General features: G+C 50.3%; 1 long non-coding RNA gene across 1 annotated transcript; it reads left to right on the forward strand.

The window, feature by feature from the left end:
* Positions 1-8,171: 8,171 nt before the first annotated feature.
* LOC132394960 (uncharacterized) lies at positions 8,172-10,196 on the forward strand. The gene is made up of 3 exons (XR_009512461.1): positions 8,172-9,121; positions 9,544-9,736; positions 9,940-10,196. It is a non-coding gene; the product is annotated as an uncharacterized LOC132394960 (long non-coding RNA).
* The last annotated feature ends 4,118 nt before the right edge of the window (positions 10,197-14,314 follow it).

Raw genomic sequence — 14,314 nt, forward strand, 5'->3', positions numbered from 1 at the left:
TCTACTTGGAATTAATATATAGTAATCAAAATTAAAATTTAAAACTAACTATCTGTGCATAAGGATCTAGGTGAGTGCTTGCTGGAAGGTGGAGTCACAGAGCACTACAGCCAGAAATAGGCCCTTCGGCCCATCTAATCTGTTCTGTTCGACCCGCACCTGGACCATACCCCTCCCATTCACGTACCTATCCAAATTATTCTTAAATGTTGACATCCAACCCACTTCCGCTGGCTTCACACTCTCACCACCTTCTGAGTGAAGAACTCAAGAGATCAGGAGTCCCAAGATAAGGCGAGTGAGGAAGAGAATTGTCTTCATCCTGCAGGTAATAAGGAGCCCTATGGAGCTGTGGTTAGACCATAAGACATAGGAGCAGAATTAGGCCATTGAGCCTCTTGAGTCGGCTCCATCGTGGCTGATTTATTATCCCTCTCAACCCAATTCTCCTGCCTTCTCCATGTAACCTTTGATGCCCCAACTAATCAAGAACCTATCAACCTCCACTTTAAATACACTCAATGATTTGGCCATCGGTGGCAATGAATTCCACAGTTTAATCACCGTCTGGCTAGAAAAATTCCTCTTCATCTCTGTTCTAAATAGACGACCTTCTACTCTGAGAATTCTCCCCCTGGTCCTACTCCCCCACTATGGGAAATTAATCCTCTCCACATCCACTGTATCTAGACCTTTCAATATTCAATAGGTTTCAACGTGACACCCCGCATTCTTCTAGAGTCATGTATTCATTAAATGAGCTTGCTCAAGACTGGCCCGAGGCAGCACAATTGCACTTGCAGAGCAACACACACACACACAATGCTGGAGGAACTCAGCAGGTTAGGCAGCATCTATGGAGATGAATAAATAGTCGTCGTTCCCGGGCAAGACCCTTCTGAGTAGGAGATAGGCAGGTGAGAGGAATTAGGCCAGAGTGGGGAATCATAGAAGAGGGAAGGAGGGAGGGATTTTTTTAACCAGGAGGAGATGCTCAAACCATCAGTTTGGCGGCTACCTAGACGGAATATTAGGTGTTGCTCCTCGACCCTCATGGGGTCCTCATGGCAACGGGAGTGGGAATTAAAATGCTGGGCCAGCAGGAAGCTCAGCCTCTGGCGGATGGAGCAGATTTGCTCAACGAAGCAGCCCGCCAGCTTACGACAGGTCTCACCGACGTGGAGAAAGCTGCACTGGGCACAAGGGACGACCCCCGCAGATCCGCCACACCTGGGAGGACTGCTTGGGGTCCAGAATGGGGATGTAGCACTTTGCAGGGTTAAGTGCCGGGAGGGAGATCAGAGGGTAGTAAACTGCCTCACAGCTCCGCACAGCCTCGTTCAGTCCTGACCCTGGTTTGATATAGTGGCCGTCTGTATGGTGCTTGCGCATCCTCCCCATGACCATGTGGACTCCCGCCGGAAGCTCCGGCCTCCTCCAACAGCCGGTCGTTGTAGTTTGCCCCCTAGTATGTAGCTGGGTGGAAGAGAATGGGAGAGCTGGTAAGGACCCGATTTACTGGAAAACCTCCTTCAATGCCATAGGTGATGGAGTGGCGCGTGGAAAGAGACAGGTGTTCCACAGGCTTGATACCGAGCAAGGATTAAGTCAATAATGTGTCAGTCTTGACTCCTGGCTACATCATCACCCATCTCTTCAGTGCGCCGGAGTAAATGAGGGGCAGCCAACATGCTGGCAACATTTCGAGGCCCCAGGCGGCTCTGGCTACTGGTAGAGTATTACCCTCACAGCTCCCGTGACCGTGGTTCGTTCCTGACCTCGGTGACATTCTCTCTGTGACTGCACGGATACCCTCTGGGTGCCCCGTCTTCGCCCCGTATCCCAAAGACGTGCGGATTGGTGGTTGCCATTTGTCCCGGGTGTATGGGTGAGTGGTCGGATCTTGTGAGAGTTGATGGGAATGTGGAGGACTCGGGGGAAGGGTGGGGGAGATGGTACCATAGCCATTAGCGTTACACTGTTACAGTGCCAGTGACCCAGGTTCAATTGCCACTGCTGCCTGTAAGGGGTTTGAAAGTTCTCCCTGTGGTCTCCTCCGGGTGCCCTGCTTTCCTCCCTTATTCTAAAAACGTACTGGTTAGTAGGTGAATTGGTTGCATGGGTGTAACAGGGCAGTGTGGGCTCCTTGGATGGGAAGGGCCTGTAACCATGTTTTATCTCTAAGTAAAAGCAAAGTATAGTAGTAGGGTGTTTGATGGTGAATTCAGAATTGATGAGCCAAAACCCTGTTCCCCTGCCTTACGACTGTCTCCATAGCCTGTTAAAGTGAGCCCAATCCCTTGCCATGTGTGTTGTGTGACTCCAAACCTTGTGTCTGATGGTGACGAACAATGTGTTAGTATGGCAGAGCGCAGGACCTTCGGCTGACTACGTTGAGCCGACCCTTAATCGTACTCTGCTTTCCCCCTGCAGGACCCTCCAACTTTTCATTCATCCATGTGTCCATTTGAGAGTCCGTTAAATGTCTCTAATTCATTTGCCTCTACCGGCACCTGTGGCTCTACATTCCAGGCAGAGGTGGTTTGAACTTCAGGCGGATAAAACTGGGCAGGATAGATCTGAGAGCCAAACTGGGCTCATATCATTTCTGTTTGCTAATATTGAAACCCCGTCTATTTACATTCACCCTCCCTTTCCCAGTATTTGACTCAATAACTCCTCAGTTGGGCCTGTTTCAGGAACTGCTCCCCCCACACTGTACACGAACCCCATGCGGGAACATTGGTGTGAATGCAAGAGGGGCGGTGGGAAGGGGGAGAACTATTTCCCTTTATACACGGTAAGCTGTGATGATGCAGAAAGAATGGTGGATGAATTCAAATGCAAATTCAAATCTCAGTAGAAGGCTGGAGAGATCCTTATGAAGTGGGGGGGGGGTGGAATTCAGGTTTGAAGCCATGCATTGGAACTATTGGACAGAGCTGTCAGTAAGTATAATAACTGCTCCCTCATTCTTAGAGGCATAGCACTACTATGCAGAGACAGGCCCTTTGGCCCATCTAGTCCATGCCAAACTATTAATCTGCCTATTCCAATCCGATAGGGGCACCCAGGACCATAGCCCTCCAAACCCCTCCATTCCATATACCTACCCAAACTTCTCTTAAACGCTGAAGTTGACCACACATCCACCACTCCCTCTGGCAGCTCGTTCCACACCGGCACCACCCTCGGAGTGAAGAAGCTCTCCTTAAAATTGTCACCTCTCCCCCTTAACCCGTGACCTCCAGTTCTAGTCTCACCTGACCTCGGAGGAAAAAGCCGGTTTGCATCGGCTCTCTGCAAACGTCTGAAAGGAGAATATTGTGGGGAGATTTTGTACAAATAACTGGTTTGAATTACAAGTGAATTGGAACTGGCTGCATGGATTGATACGATTGATGATGTTATAATGTGAATGTCGGTCCCGATTAGTCCTGAGTGACCACAAGGACCTCAGGAGCATTGAAGACCGCAATTCTGTCGTTGCTATAGTACTTCTATAGAAACTACCCCAAGCTGTTATGTATTGTTTGCCGTGTCTGGGAATTACTTAATGGACATAAATGTACATATTAGAGAATTTTTTTAAAATGGTGATCAAACAACTGTAAGGATCTCATTAAATGTCCCTCTGCGTTAATACTCTGAGTGTTGCCAGTCATTGATACGCAGGATTCTGAATCAGAGCACACGCCAGCAACACACAAATCTGGTTCCTTAAGGTTGTCATTTCTGGTGGGGGGGTAATAGTGGGGCGGAGGGGGCAGGTAATGGGGATAAGCTCCTGCTGCCTATTAAATGCTGTCAAGGGTGTGCGGCTGAAATAACCCCTGACAAACAAGTCCAGCTCCTGGCCCTCGCGTGTGGCTTAGCCACTAAGTCCAATGAAACCACTGCTACTGACAGGGAAAGGGGCAATGGCCAGTTACTGCCACCTTAAAACCAGCCCTTTGGGCAGTTAGACTTGTCAGCCGTGGTTGGCAGCTCATCTAGAAGGAAAGCTCTGATCTGAAACCTCCGCCGCCCCGCGGCGAGACCCACTTATGGGGAGGGCTTCAGGAGTAAACCCCGAGGGAGAAATCCGGAGCTGGAGTCGCTGAGGCAGTCCGACATTGCGCTCAGTATTGACGGACGACTCCCGCTGGTGTCAAACTGTTTCAGAATCTGAACAATTAGAAACATCAGCGTGGAACCAGGCTCTTTGGCCCATCTCCTCTGTGCTACCAGGGTGCCCTAGAGGCATAGAGCACTACAGCTCAGAAGCAGGCCCCTCAGCCCGTCTAACCCGTGACAAACTGATACTCTGCCTAGTCTCCTGAGCCACACCTGGACCAGAGCCCTCCCTCCATACCCCTCCTGACATGAACTTACCCCAACGTCGCTTCAATGTTGAAATTGAACCTGCATCCACCACCTCCACTGGCAGCTTGTTCCACACTCACCACCCTCCGAGTGGAGAAACTCCCCCTCAGACATTTCACCTTTCACCCTTAACTTATAACCTCTACTTCTTTCTCTCCAGTGCCTAGACCTTCAGGATTTCTTTTTGTTTATTTTTTTCAAAACATTTCTTGTCCAATCTGTGGATGTGAACTTCCCATAATTCAGGACATTTACAGGTGTGAAAACAGGGCCTGAAGGATCATTGGGGACCTGAGTCACCCCAACCACAATCTATTCCAGCTGCTGCCATCTGGGAAACGGTACCGCAGCATAAGAGCCAGGACCAACAGGCTCCGGGACAGCTTCTTCCAGCAGACCATCAGACTGATTAATTCACACTGATCTGAGTGTATTTCTATGTTACATTGACTGCTCTATTTATTATAAATTACTATGATTGCACCTTGTACATTCAGATAGAGATGTAACGTAAAGATTTTTACTCCTCATGTATGTGAATGATGTAAGAAATAAAGTCAATTCAATTCAATAAAGTCACAGAAACAGGCCCTTCAGCCCACACGGTCTGTGTGGACCCATTTAAACTGCCGCGCCCTATCGACCTGCACACAGATCACAGCCCTCCATACCCCTTCCATCCGTCTATCTATCCAAACTACTCTTGAATGCTGAAATCAAAATCCCATGCACCACTTGCGCTGGCAGCTCATTCCACACCCTCGCCACCCTCTGAGTGAAGAAGTTACTCCTCTTGTTCCTCTTAAACATTCACCTTTCACCCTTAATCCATGACCTCTAGTTATAGTCCCACCCAACCTCAGTGGAAAAAGCCTGCTTACATTCACCCTATCTATACCCCTCATAATCTTGTACCCCTCTGTCAAATTTCCTCCTCAATCTTCTATGTTTTAAAGAATACCTAGTCAATTCTTTTTTACAGTTCAGGTCCTCCAGACAACATCCTTGTACGTTTTGTCTTTCAAACTTTATTTACATATTTCCTGTAGGGAGGTGATCAAAACTGCACACAGTACACCAAAATAGGCCTCACCAATGTCTTATACAACCTCAGCATAACATTCCACCTCCTGAACTCCAATGTGCCTGAAGTTTTTTTTTAATGACCCTATCTACCTGTGATGCCACTTTCAATGGATTATGGACCAGTATTCCCAGATCCCTTTGTTCTACCGCACTCCTCAGTGCCCTACTGTTCACCGTGTAAGACCAACCCTGGTTGGTCCTACCGAATTGCACCAGCTCTGCATTAAATTCTGTCTGCAATTTACATGTCTTTTAAATATTGTTATTGTTCCTACAAATACCACTTCCTCTGGCTGTTCATGAGCCTCCCAGTCCCTTTTAAATCTTTCCCCTTTTGCCTTAATTCTTAAACCTCCACACAGACAATGAGAATCTTCCAGCTCCATGACAATCGGCTCTATCCGTACCTCCCATTTTATTGGAATCGGAATTGGCTTATTGTCTCACGTACCAAGGCGGAGTAAAAAGTTTGCCTTACATACTGTTCGTACAGATCAAATCATTACACAGCTGGCAGCTGTCCATCATGTCCGATGATGACAGGTAACCTGTGAGGAAGAGTTTTTGAAGTTGAGAACCTGTTGCCCTGGGGCAGTTCCACTCTCTCACCCTCTGTAGCCTGGGTCCAGTGGTACGAACAAGCATCACACACTGGGGACTTCCTTGGATGTCCATGACGTCCTCTGTGCCTTTCTTCTCCACGGGGCGTTGCAGAACTGCCTTCCTAGTCGTTGGATCTCACCGTAGGTCCCATCCACCAGTCTGCCGACGTGTGACCGCCGTCACGTGAGACAACCACTTGGAGCCACAGCTGTGAGCTGCGTCTGGCGGGGACCAAAGGTGAGTGAGCAGCCCCAGAACGGACAATGACGAGCCTCTTCACTGGAGGAGCTACCCCTCCCTGGACACCCCTTACACCCTGCTTTGAGCCAGAATATGCTAAAGCAATAACAATGCATTAGGATTGGGGTGAGAGCTAAGCTAGGGTTAATAAAACATACAGCTATGGAGAAAGTGCAGTGCGGGTAAAGCACTGCATCACAACGAGGTAGATTCTGAGGCCAAGAGTCCATCCTATCGTACAAGAGGTCCACTCAAAACTGATAGAAGCCATCCTTGAGACTCGTGGTACGAGCTTGCAGGCTCTTGTGTCTTCTGCTTGAAGGGGAGAGGGAGAAGAGAGGATGTCTGGAGTGGACGGGGTCTTTGATTATGCTGGCTTCTTCACTGAGGCAGTGAGAAATGCAGACAGAGACCTTGGAAGGGAGGCAGTCCTGATGAAGGGCCTCGGCCCAAAACGACAACAGTGCTTCTCCCTGTAGATGCTGCCTGGCCTGCTGTGTTCCACCAGCATTTTGTGTGTGTTGCTTGAATTTCCAGCGTCTGCAGATTTCCTCGTGTTTGCTCTTGGAGGGGAGGCTAGTTTCTGTGACGTGCAGAGCTGGGTCCACAACCCTGCAGTTTGTTGTGGTTACATGCGGAGCAGTTGCCGTACACGGCTGTTATGCACCCAAGTAGATTGTTTCCTATGGTGCATTGATAAAAATTGGTAGGAGTATTGGGATGAGCCTCCTGTAAGAACAATGCTCAGCATCCTTCGTTATTCCCACGTTATCTGAGGATTTGCCTTTAAGTCTTTCTATTAAAGTTGATGTTGTGCAGTCTACTGTTCTGGTCACATCAAGTGTGGTGAAGATTCAGGGAAATCATAGCAACAGGGAAAGACTGGGGAGGCTGGGCTTGTTTTTATTGGAAGAGAAAGCACATTTTCTAGGTCATCATCACAACCTTATCCAGTTGGAAATCTTAAACATGAGAGATTCTGCAGATGCTGGAAATCCAAAGCAACACACACAAAATGCTGGAGGAACTCAGCATGTTAGGCTGCATCTATGGAACTGAGTGAAACAATCAGTCACATTTTCAGGCTAACACCCTTCATCGGGACTGGAAAGGAAGGGGGAAGACAATAGAAGGGAGGACGACAAGCTAGTAGGTGATAGGCGAAGCTAAGTGGGTGGGGGTGGGGGGATGAAGTAAGAAGCTGGGAGGTGATAGGTGGGAAAGGTAATGGGCCGGAGGTGAAGGAATTTGATAGGAGAGGAAAATGGACCATGAGCAAAAGGGAAGTAGGTGGGGGGCATTAGGGGGAAGTGATGGGCAGGTGTGCATGACCTTGTTTAAAGTGGTGAGGCCGATGCACAGCCAGCCAACACACACTCTTTGACAGATCTTGGTCAGGGTCCAGTGGCAAGGAGTGCAGGACAGTGGAGGACCCTTCTCTGCTGTTGTGATGTGCCATCATCTTCTGCCTGCTGCATTGGTGAGGCCCTCCCAACTTTCAGCACCCTCAGCTCTGCAGGTTATGGTCCCAAATTAACTGTGTGGACAATTTTTGCCACAAACTCCCTCAGGCCCACACCAAACTCATATTTCATGTCCCTTCAAGTTCTTCAACCAGTGATTTCAAAACCCCGTTCCACAATTTTGGCCACGTTGCTGAGAGAAATAAGTCCTATGTATTTACTTTTTTATGTCAGAACTTTGGAATTTTATGCCACTGAATGAATCTCGCCTCAGCCTCCTCAGTCCAGGGAAAACAACCTGAGTGAGTCCAACCTTTCCACACTGTTAGAATTTTCCAATCATCATGAATTCACTCATCCATCACATCTTTCCCATAGAAAACCACAAAAGAACTGCCAAGACAATACTCAAAGAAAATAACTTTATTTGTCACATGTATATTGAAACATCAAAACATTCGATGAAATGCACCAGTTGTGTCAAGGATGGACTTGGACCGACCCACAAGGGTCTCTCTGTTTCTAGTGGACAAATTAATACACCTGATCTGTTAGTAAGTTTACATCGAGGACACCTTCAAAAGGAGATGCCTCAAGAAGGCAGCATCCATCATTAAGGACACCCATCACCCAGGACATGCCCTCTTCTCGTTGAAGAAGTTTGAAGAAACAGGGAGAGCTTCTTCTACAGATTTTCGAATGGACAATGAATCCACGAACACAACCTCAGCAATTTCCCTCTATTTTTATTTAATTTATATATATATTTCTGTTTGCAATTTATAGTTGTTTTAGATATATATATATCTTAAGGTAATTTATTGATTTTTATGATTATGTATTGCTGTGTACCACCGCCAGAAAACAATGAATTTCACAGCCAATGCAAGTGACATTAAACCAGATTTTAATTCTGATTCTGCTCACCGGTGGAACGTGGGATGAAACCGGAGCACCTGGACGAAGCACGCTCAGTCGGAGCAGAACAGAAATTCCTTAGAGACAGTAGTGGGAATTGAACCCGTGTCTGGCACTGTAATACCAGTAGACTAACCACTAGCTACCCTGCCGGTTTGCTGGGCGTATTTATGGCAGACTTTGATAGCTTCTTGATTGGACATACCATCAAAGATTCAGGGAGAGGGCTGAGGAGTGGAGAAAAGGATCGGCCATGATAGAATGGCAGAGCAGACTCGATGGGCCAAATGGCCTAATTCTGCTGCGATGTCATGGTGTTATAGTCTTACCTTTGCTCATAAATCCAATACACAGGTTGTTGGGACTCAAGGGACGGAATTATAGAGAGAGATCGGTCAGAGACTGAGATACGGGGAGAGGTTGGTCAGACTGAGTTACGGGGAGAGGTCAGACAGAGACTGAGTTACGGGGAGAGGTCGGTCAGTGACTGAGTTACGGGGAGAGGTCGGTCAGAGACTGAGTTACGGGGAGAGTCGGTCAGTGACTGAGTTACGGGGAGAGGTCGGTCAGACTGAGTTACGGGGAGAGGTCGGTCAGTGACTGAGTTACGGGGAGAGGTCGGTCAGTGACTGAGTTACGGGGAGAGGTCGGTCAGTGACTGAGTTACGGGGAGAGGTCGATCAGACTGAGTTACGGGGAGAGGTCGGTCAGACTGAGTTACGGGGAGAGGTCGGTCAGACTGAGTTACGGGGAGAGGTCGGTCAGACTGAGTTACGGGGAGAGGTCGGTCAGAGACTGAGTTACGGGGAGAGGTCGGTCAGTGACTGAGTTACGGGGAGAGGTCGCTCAGACTGAGTTACGGGGAGAGGTCGGTCAGACTGAGTTACGGGGAGAGGTCAGACAGAGACTGAGTTACGGGGAGAGATCGGTCAGACTGAGTTACGGGGAGAGGTCGGTCAGACTGAGTTACGGGGAGAGGTCGGTCAGTGACTGAGTTACGGGCAGAGGTTGGTCAGACTGAGTTACGGGGAGAGGTTGGTCAGACTGAGTTACGGGGAGAGGTCGGTCAGAGACTGAGTTACGGGGAGAGGTCGGTCAGTGACTGAGTTACGGGGAGAGGTCGGTCAGAGACTGAGTTACGGGGAGAGGTCGGTCAGTGACTGAGTTACGGGGAGAGGTCGGTCAGTGACTGAGTTACGGGGAGAGGTCGGTCAGTGACTGAGTTACGGGGAGAGGTCGGTCAGTGACTGAGTTACGGGGAGAGGTCGGTCAGAGACTGAGTTACGGGGAGAGTCGGTCAGTGACTGAGTTACGGGGAGAGGTCGGTCAGACTGAGTTACGGGGAGAGGTCGGTCAGTGACTGAGTTACGGGGAGAGGTCGGTCAGTGACTGAGTTACGGGGAGAGGTCGGTCAGAGACTGAGTTACGGGGAGAGGTCGGTCAGACTGAGTAACGGGGAGAGGTCGGTCAGTGACTGAGTTACGGGGAGAGGTCGGTCAGTGACTGAGTTACGGGGAGAGGTCGGTCAGACTGAGTTACGGGGAGAGGTTGGTCAGACTGAGTTACGGGGAGAGGTCGGTCAGACTGAGTTACGGGGAGAGGTCGGTCAGAGACTGAGTTACGGGGAGAGGTCGGTCAGTGACTGAGTTACGGGGAGAGGTCGGTCAGTGACTGAGTTACGGGGAGAGATCGGTCAGTGACTGAGTTACGGGGAGAGTCGGTCAGTGACTGAGTTACGGGGAGAGGTCGGTCAGACTGAGTTACGGGGAGAGGTCGGTCAGTGACTGAGTTACGGGGAGAGGTCGGTCAGACTGAGTTACGGGGAGAGGTCGGTCAGACTGAGTTACGGGGAGAGGTCGGTCAGACTGAGTTACGGGGAGAGGTCGGTCAGAGACTGAGTTACGGGGAGAGGTCGGTCAGTGACTGAGTTACGGGGAGAGGTCGGTCAGTGACTGAGTTACGGGGAGAGGTCGGTCAGAGACTGAGTTACGGGGAGAGGTCGGTCAGTGACTGAGTTACGGGGAGAGGTCGGTCAGTGACTGAGTTACGGGGAGAGGTCGGTCAGTGACTGAGTTACGGGGAGAGGTCGGTCAGTGACTGAGTTACGGGGAGAGGTCGGTCAGAGACTGAGTTACGGGGAGAGGTCGGTCAGTGACTGAGTTACGGGGAGAGGTCGGTCAGAGACTGAGTTACGGGGAGAGGTCGGTCAGTGACTGAGTTACGGGGAGAGGTCGGTCAGTGACTGAGTTACGGGGAGAGGTCGGTCAGTGACTGAGTTACGGGGAGAGGTCGGTCAGTGACTGAGTTACGGGGAGAGGTCGCTCAGACTGAGTTACGGGGAGAGGTCGGTCAGTGACTGAGTTACGGGGAGAGGTCGCTCAGACTGAGTTACGGGGAGAGGTCGGTCAGTGACTGAGTTACGGGGAGAGGTCGGTCAGTGACTGAGTTACGGGGAGAGGTCGGTCAGTGACTGAGTTACGGGGAGAGGTCGGTCAGAGACTGAGTTACGGGGAGAGGTCGGTCAGTGACTGAGTTACGGGGAGAGGTCGGTCAGAGACTGAGTTACGGGGAGAGGTCGGTCAGTGACTGAGTTACGGGGAGAGGTCGGTCAGTGACTGAGTTACGGGGAGAGGTCGGTCAGTGACTGAGTTACGGGGAGAGGTCGGTCAGTGACTGAGTTACGGGGAGAGGTCGGTCAGTGACTGAGTTACGGGGAGAGGTCGGTCAGAGACTGAGTTACGGGGAGAGTCGGTCAGTGACTGAGTTACGGGGAGAGGTCGGTCAGACTGAGTTACGGGGAGAGGTCGGTCAGTGACTGAGTTACGGGGAGAGGTCGGTCAGTGACTGAGTTACGGGGAGAGGTCGGTCAGAGACTGAGTTACGGGGAGAGGTCGGTCAGACTGAGTAACGGGGAGAGGTCGGTCAGTGACTGAGTTACGGGGAGAGGTCGGTCAGTGACTGAGTTACGGGGAGAGGTCGGTCAGACTGAGTTACGGGGAGAGGTTGGTCAGACTGAGTTACGGGGAGAGGTCGGTCAGACTGAGTTACGGGGAGAGGTCGGTCAGACTGAGTTACGGGGAGAGGTCGGTCAGTGACTGAGTTACGGGGAGAGGTCGGTCAGTGACTGAATTACGGGGAGAGGTCGGTCAGTGACTGAGTTACGGGGAGAGGTCGGTCAGAGACTGAGTTACGGGGAGAGGTCGGTCAGACTGAGTTACGGGGAGAGGTCGGTCAGACTGAGTTACGGGGAGAGGTCGGTCAGTGACTGAGTTACGGGGAGAGGTCAGCAAATATAACACCTTCAGTCCCTTATTCACGCATTTTGATGTTGTCTGACTTTTACATTGCACTCATCCTGGTGACTGCAATTTTGCCCTATCAGCAGCCCCTCCTCACTACACATTGCCTCCGTTTGTAAACCAACTACCTCATCGTCAGCACCATTTTCTGCCTTTCCCAGGATACTTGTTGCATTGAAATATCTGCTGCTCTGGGCACCAGTCACTCCACGCTCAACCTTTCCATTCCTGACTTTGGCGTCTTACCAACATCTGCCTCCACAACCTCTGCACTGACTGTCCTGGCACTCTGGTTCCCAACCCCCTGCAACTCAAGCTTTAATCCCACTGTGCAGTATTAATAAACCTTCCCACTAGGCCCCTCCCTTCACCACCCCCCATTCCCATTCCCATTCCCCCCCTCACCTTATCCCCATCACATCCCTCTGGTGTTTCCGCCCTTCCTTCTTCCATGCCCTTCTGTCCCCTCCTATCAGATTCCCCCTTCTCCAGACCTTTATCTTTTTCACCAGTCGACCTCCCACTCTTCACCCGGTCTCACCTATCACCTACCACCTTGTACTTCTTCCTCCCCTCCTCCCACCTTATTACCCTGCCTTCTCTTCTTTTCACTCCACACCTGAAGAAGGGTTTCGGCCCAAAACATCAGCTATTTACTCTTTTCCCGATATTGCCTGGCTTGCTGCATTCCTCCAACATACCATCTGAGAATCTCATTCTTGCCCACAGAACCTCCTACCCATTCCCCTGACAAATCCCGTCACCACAGTGCACCCCTTCTCACCCTTTCCCTTCAAAGTCACAGCACCAGGGATTTTCTTCAGTCAGGTCATTCCCCCCCAACAGTATCCAAAGAGATATACCTGTTGTTCAGGGAGATGGACACAGGGGTACTCTACACTGGCTCCTAACTTCTTTCCAATTCCTCACTCTCACCCAGTCTCCTGTGTCCTGCACCTCAGGTGTAACTATCTCTCTATATGAAGATGTACAAAAAAGCTGGATGAACTCAGCAGGTCGGGCAGCATCTGTTGAAAGAATCAGTCAACGGTTCGGGTCGAGACCCTTCGTCAGGACTAAAGACTCAAGGGTCTTGACCCGAAACATTGACTGCTCCTTTCAACGGATGCTGCCTGACCTGCTGAGTTCACCCAGCCTTTTTGTACGTCTTGATTTGACCACAGAATCTGCAGTGCACTTTGGGTTATCTCTCTAAATGTCCAGTCTATCACCCCCTCAGCCTCCCGAATGATCCGGTGTTCATCCAGTTCCAGCTCCAACTCCTTCCTTAACACGGTTTGATAGAAGCTGCAGCTGGATGCACTTCTCGCAGTTGTAGTGGTCAGAGACACTGGGGGTCTCCCTGCCTGCCCACATCCTGCAAGAGGAGCACTGTGCCATCCTGCCTGGCATCTCTACCTAACTGAGTAATATCGCGAATTTGCTGCTCTTGTTGCAGCTCAAGACATGAAAAATTATTATAAATTACACCAAAGAATAAAATCAATAAATGGTGCAAACTGGAACAAGGAGCCGGTGTTGATGTTCCGAAGTATGATGGTGGAAGTGAAGAATCTGAAAAAGGCTCTCGTGCTTTCTCGGTGTGTATGACAAAGTAAATCTAACTGGGCTTCCAGCCGGGTACAAGTATCAATTATTACTGATGTTTCAATACCAGAGCAAACACGAGGAAATCTGCAGATGCTGGAAATTCAAACAACAACACACACAAAATGCTGGTGGAACGCAGCAGGCCAGGCAGCATCTATCGGGAGAAGCGCTGTCGATGTTTCCAGTCGAGACCCTTCGTCAGGACAGTGCTTCTCCCGATAGATGCTGCCAGGCCTGCTGAGTTCCACCAGCATTTTGTGTGTGTTGTTTCAATACCAGGCTGGGATGCAACCAGTTACAGTGCTCACCACTGGATATCTGGCAACTCCACCCCCCCGCTCACCTGCACACCTTAAGGATAAATTTACAGTGGCCATTATTCTCATCAGTAGATGTGGGAGGAAACTGGAGCAAAGAGTGGAAGGATTTCCAGGCCCCACACAACAGCGCCTGGGGCCAGGATCGAACCAGGGGTCTCTGGAGGCAGGAGACAGCTTCTGTGGGTGGATGCGATGACGGAGGGGAAGAAGCTGTTCCCCAGTGCTGGTGGGGATGAGTGAGAGTGGGGCAGGCAGTCACATGACGTGGATCCCCCGAGTACAACCAATCACAGCGAGCAGCTCTGCCACCCATAGCAACATGCATAGGAACTCGGCAGGCCTGGCGGTATCGATGGAAATGAGTAAACAGTCGATGTTTTGGGTCGAGACCCTTCTTTGGGACTGGAAA

The sequence above is a fragment of the Hypanus sabinus genome, chromosome 6 (genome assembly GCF_030144855.1).
Source record: "Hypanus sabinus isolate sHypSab1 chromosome 6, sHypSab1.hap1, whole genome shotgun sequence".
Classification (NCBI taxonomy): domain Eukaryota; kingdom Metazoa; phylum Chordata; class Chondrichthyes; order Myliobatiformes; family Dasyatidae; genus Hypanus; species Hypanus sabinus.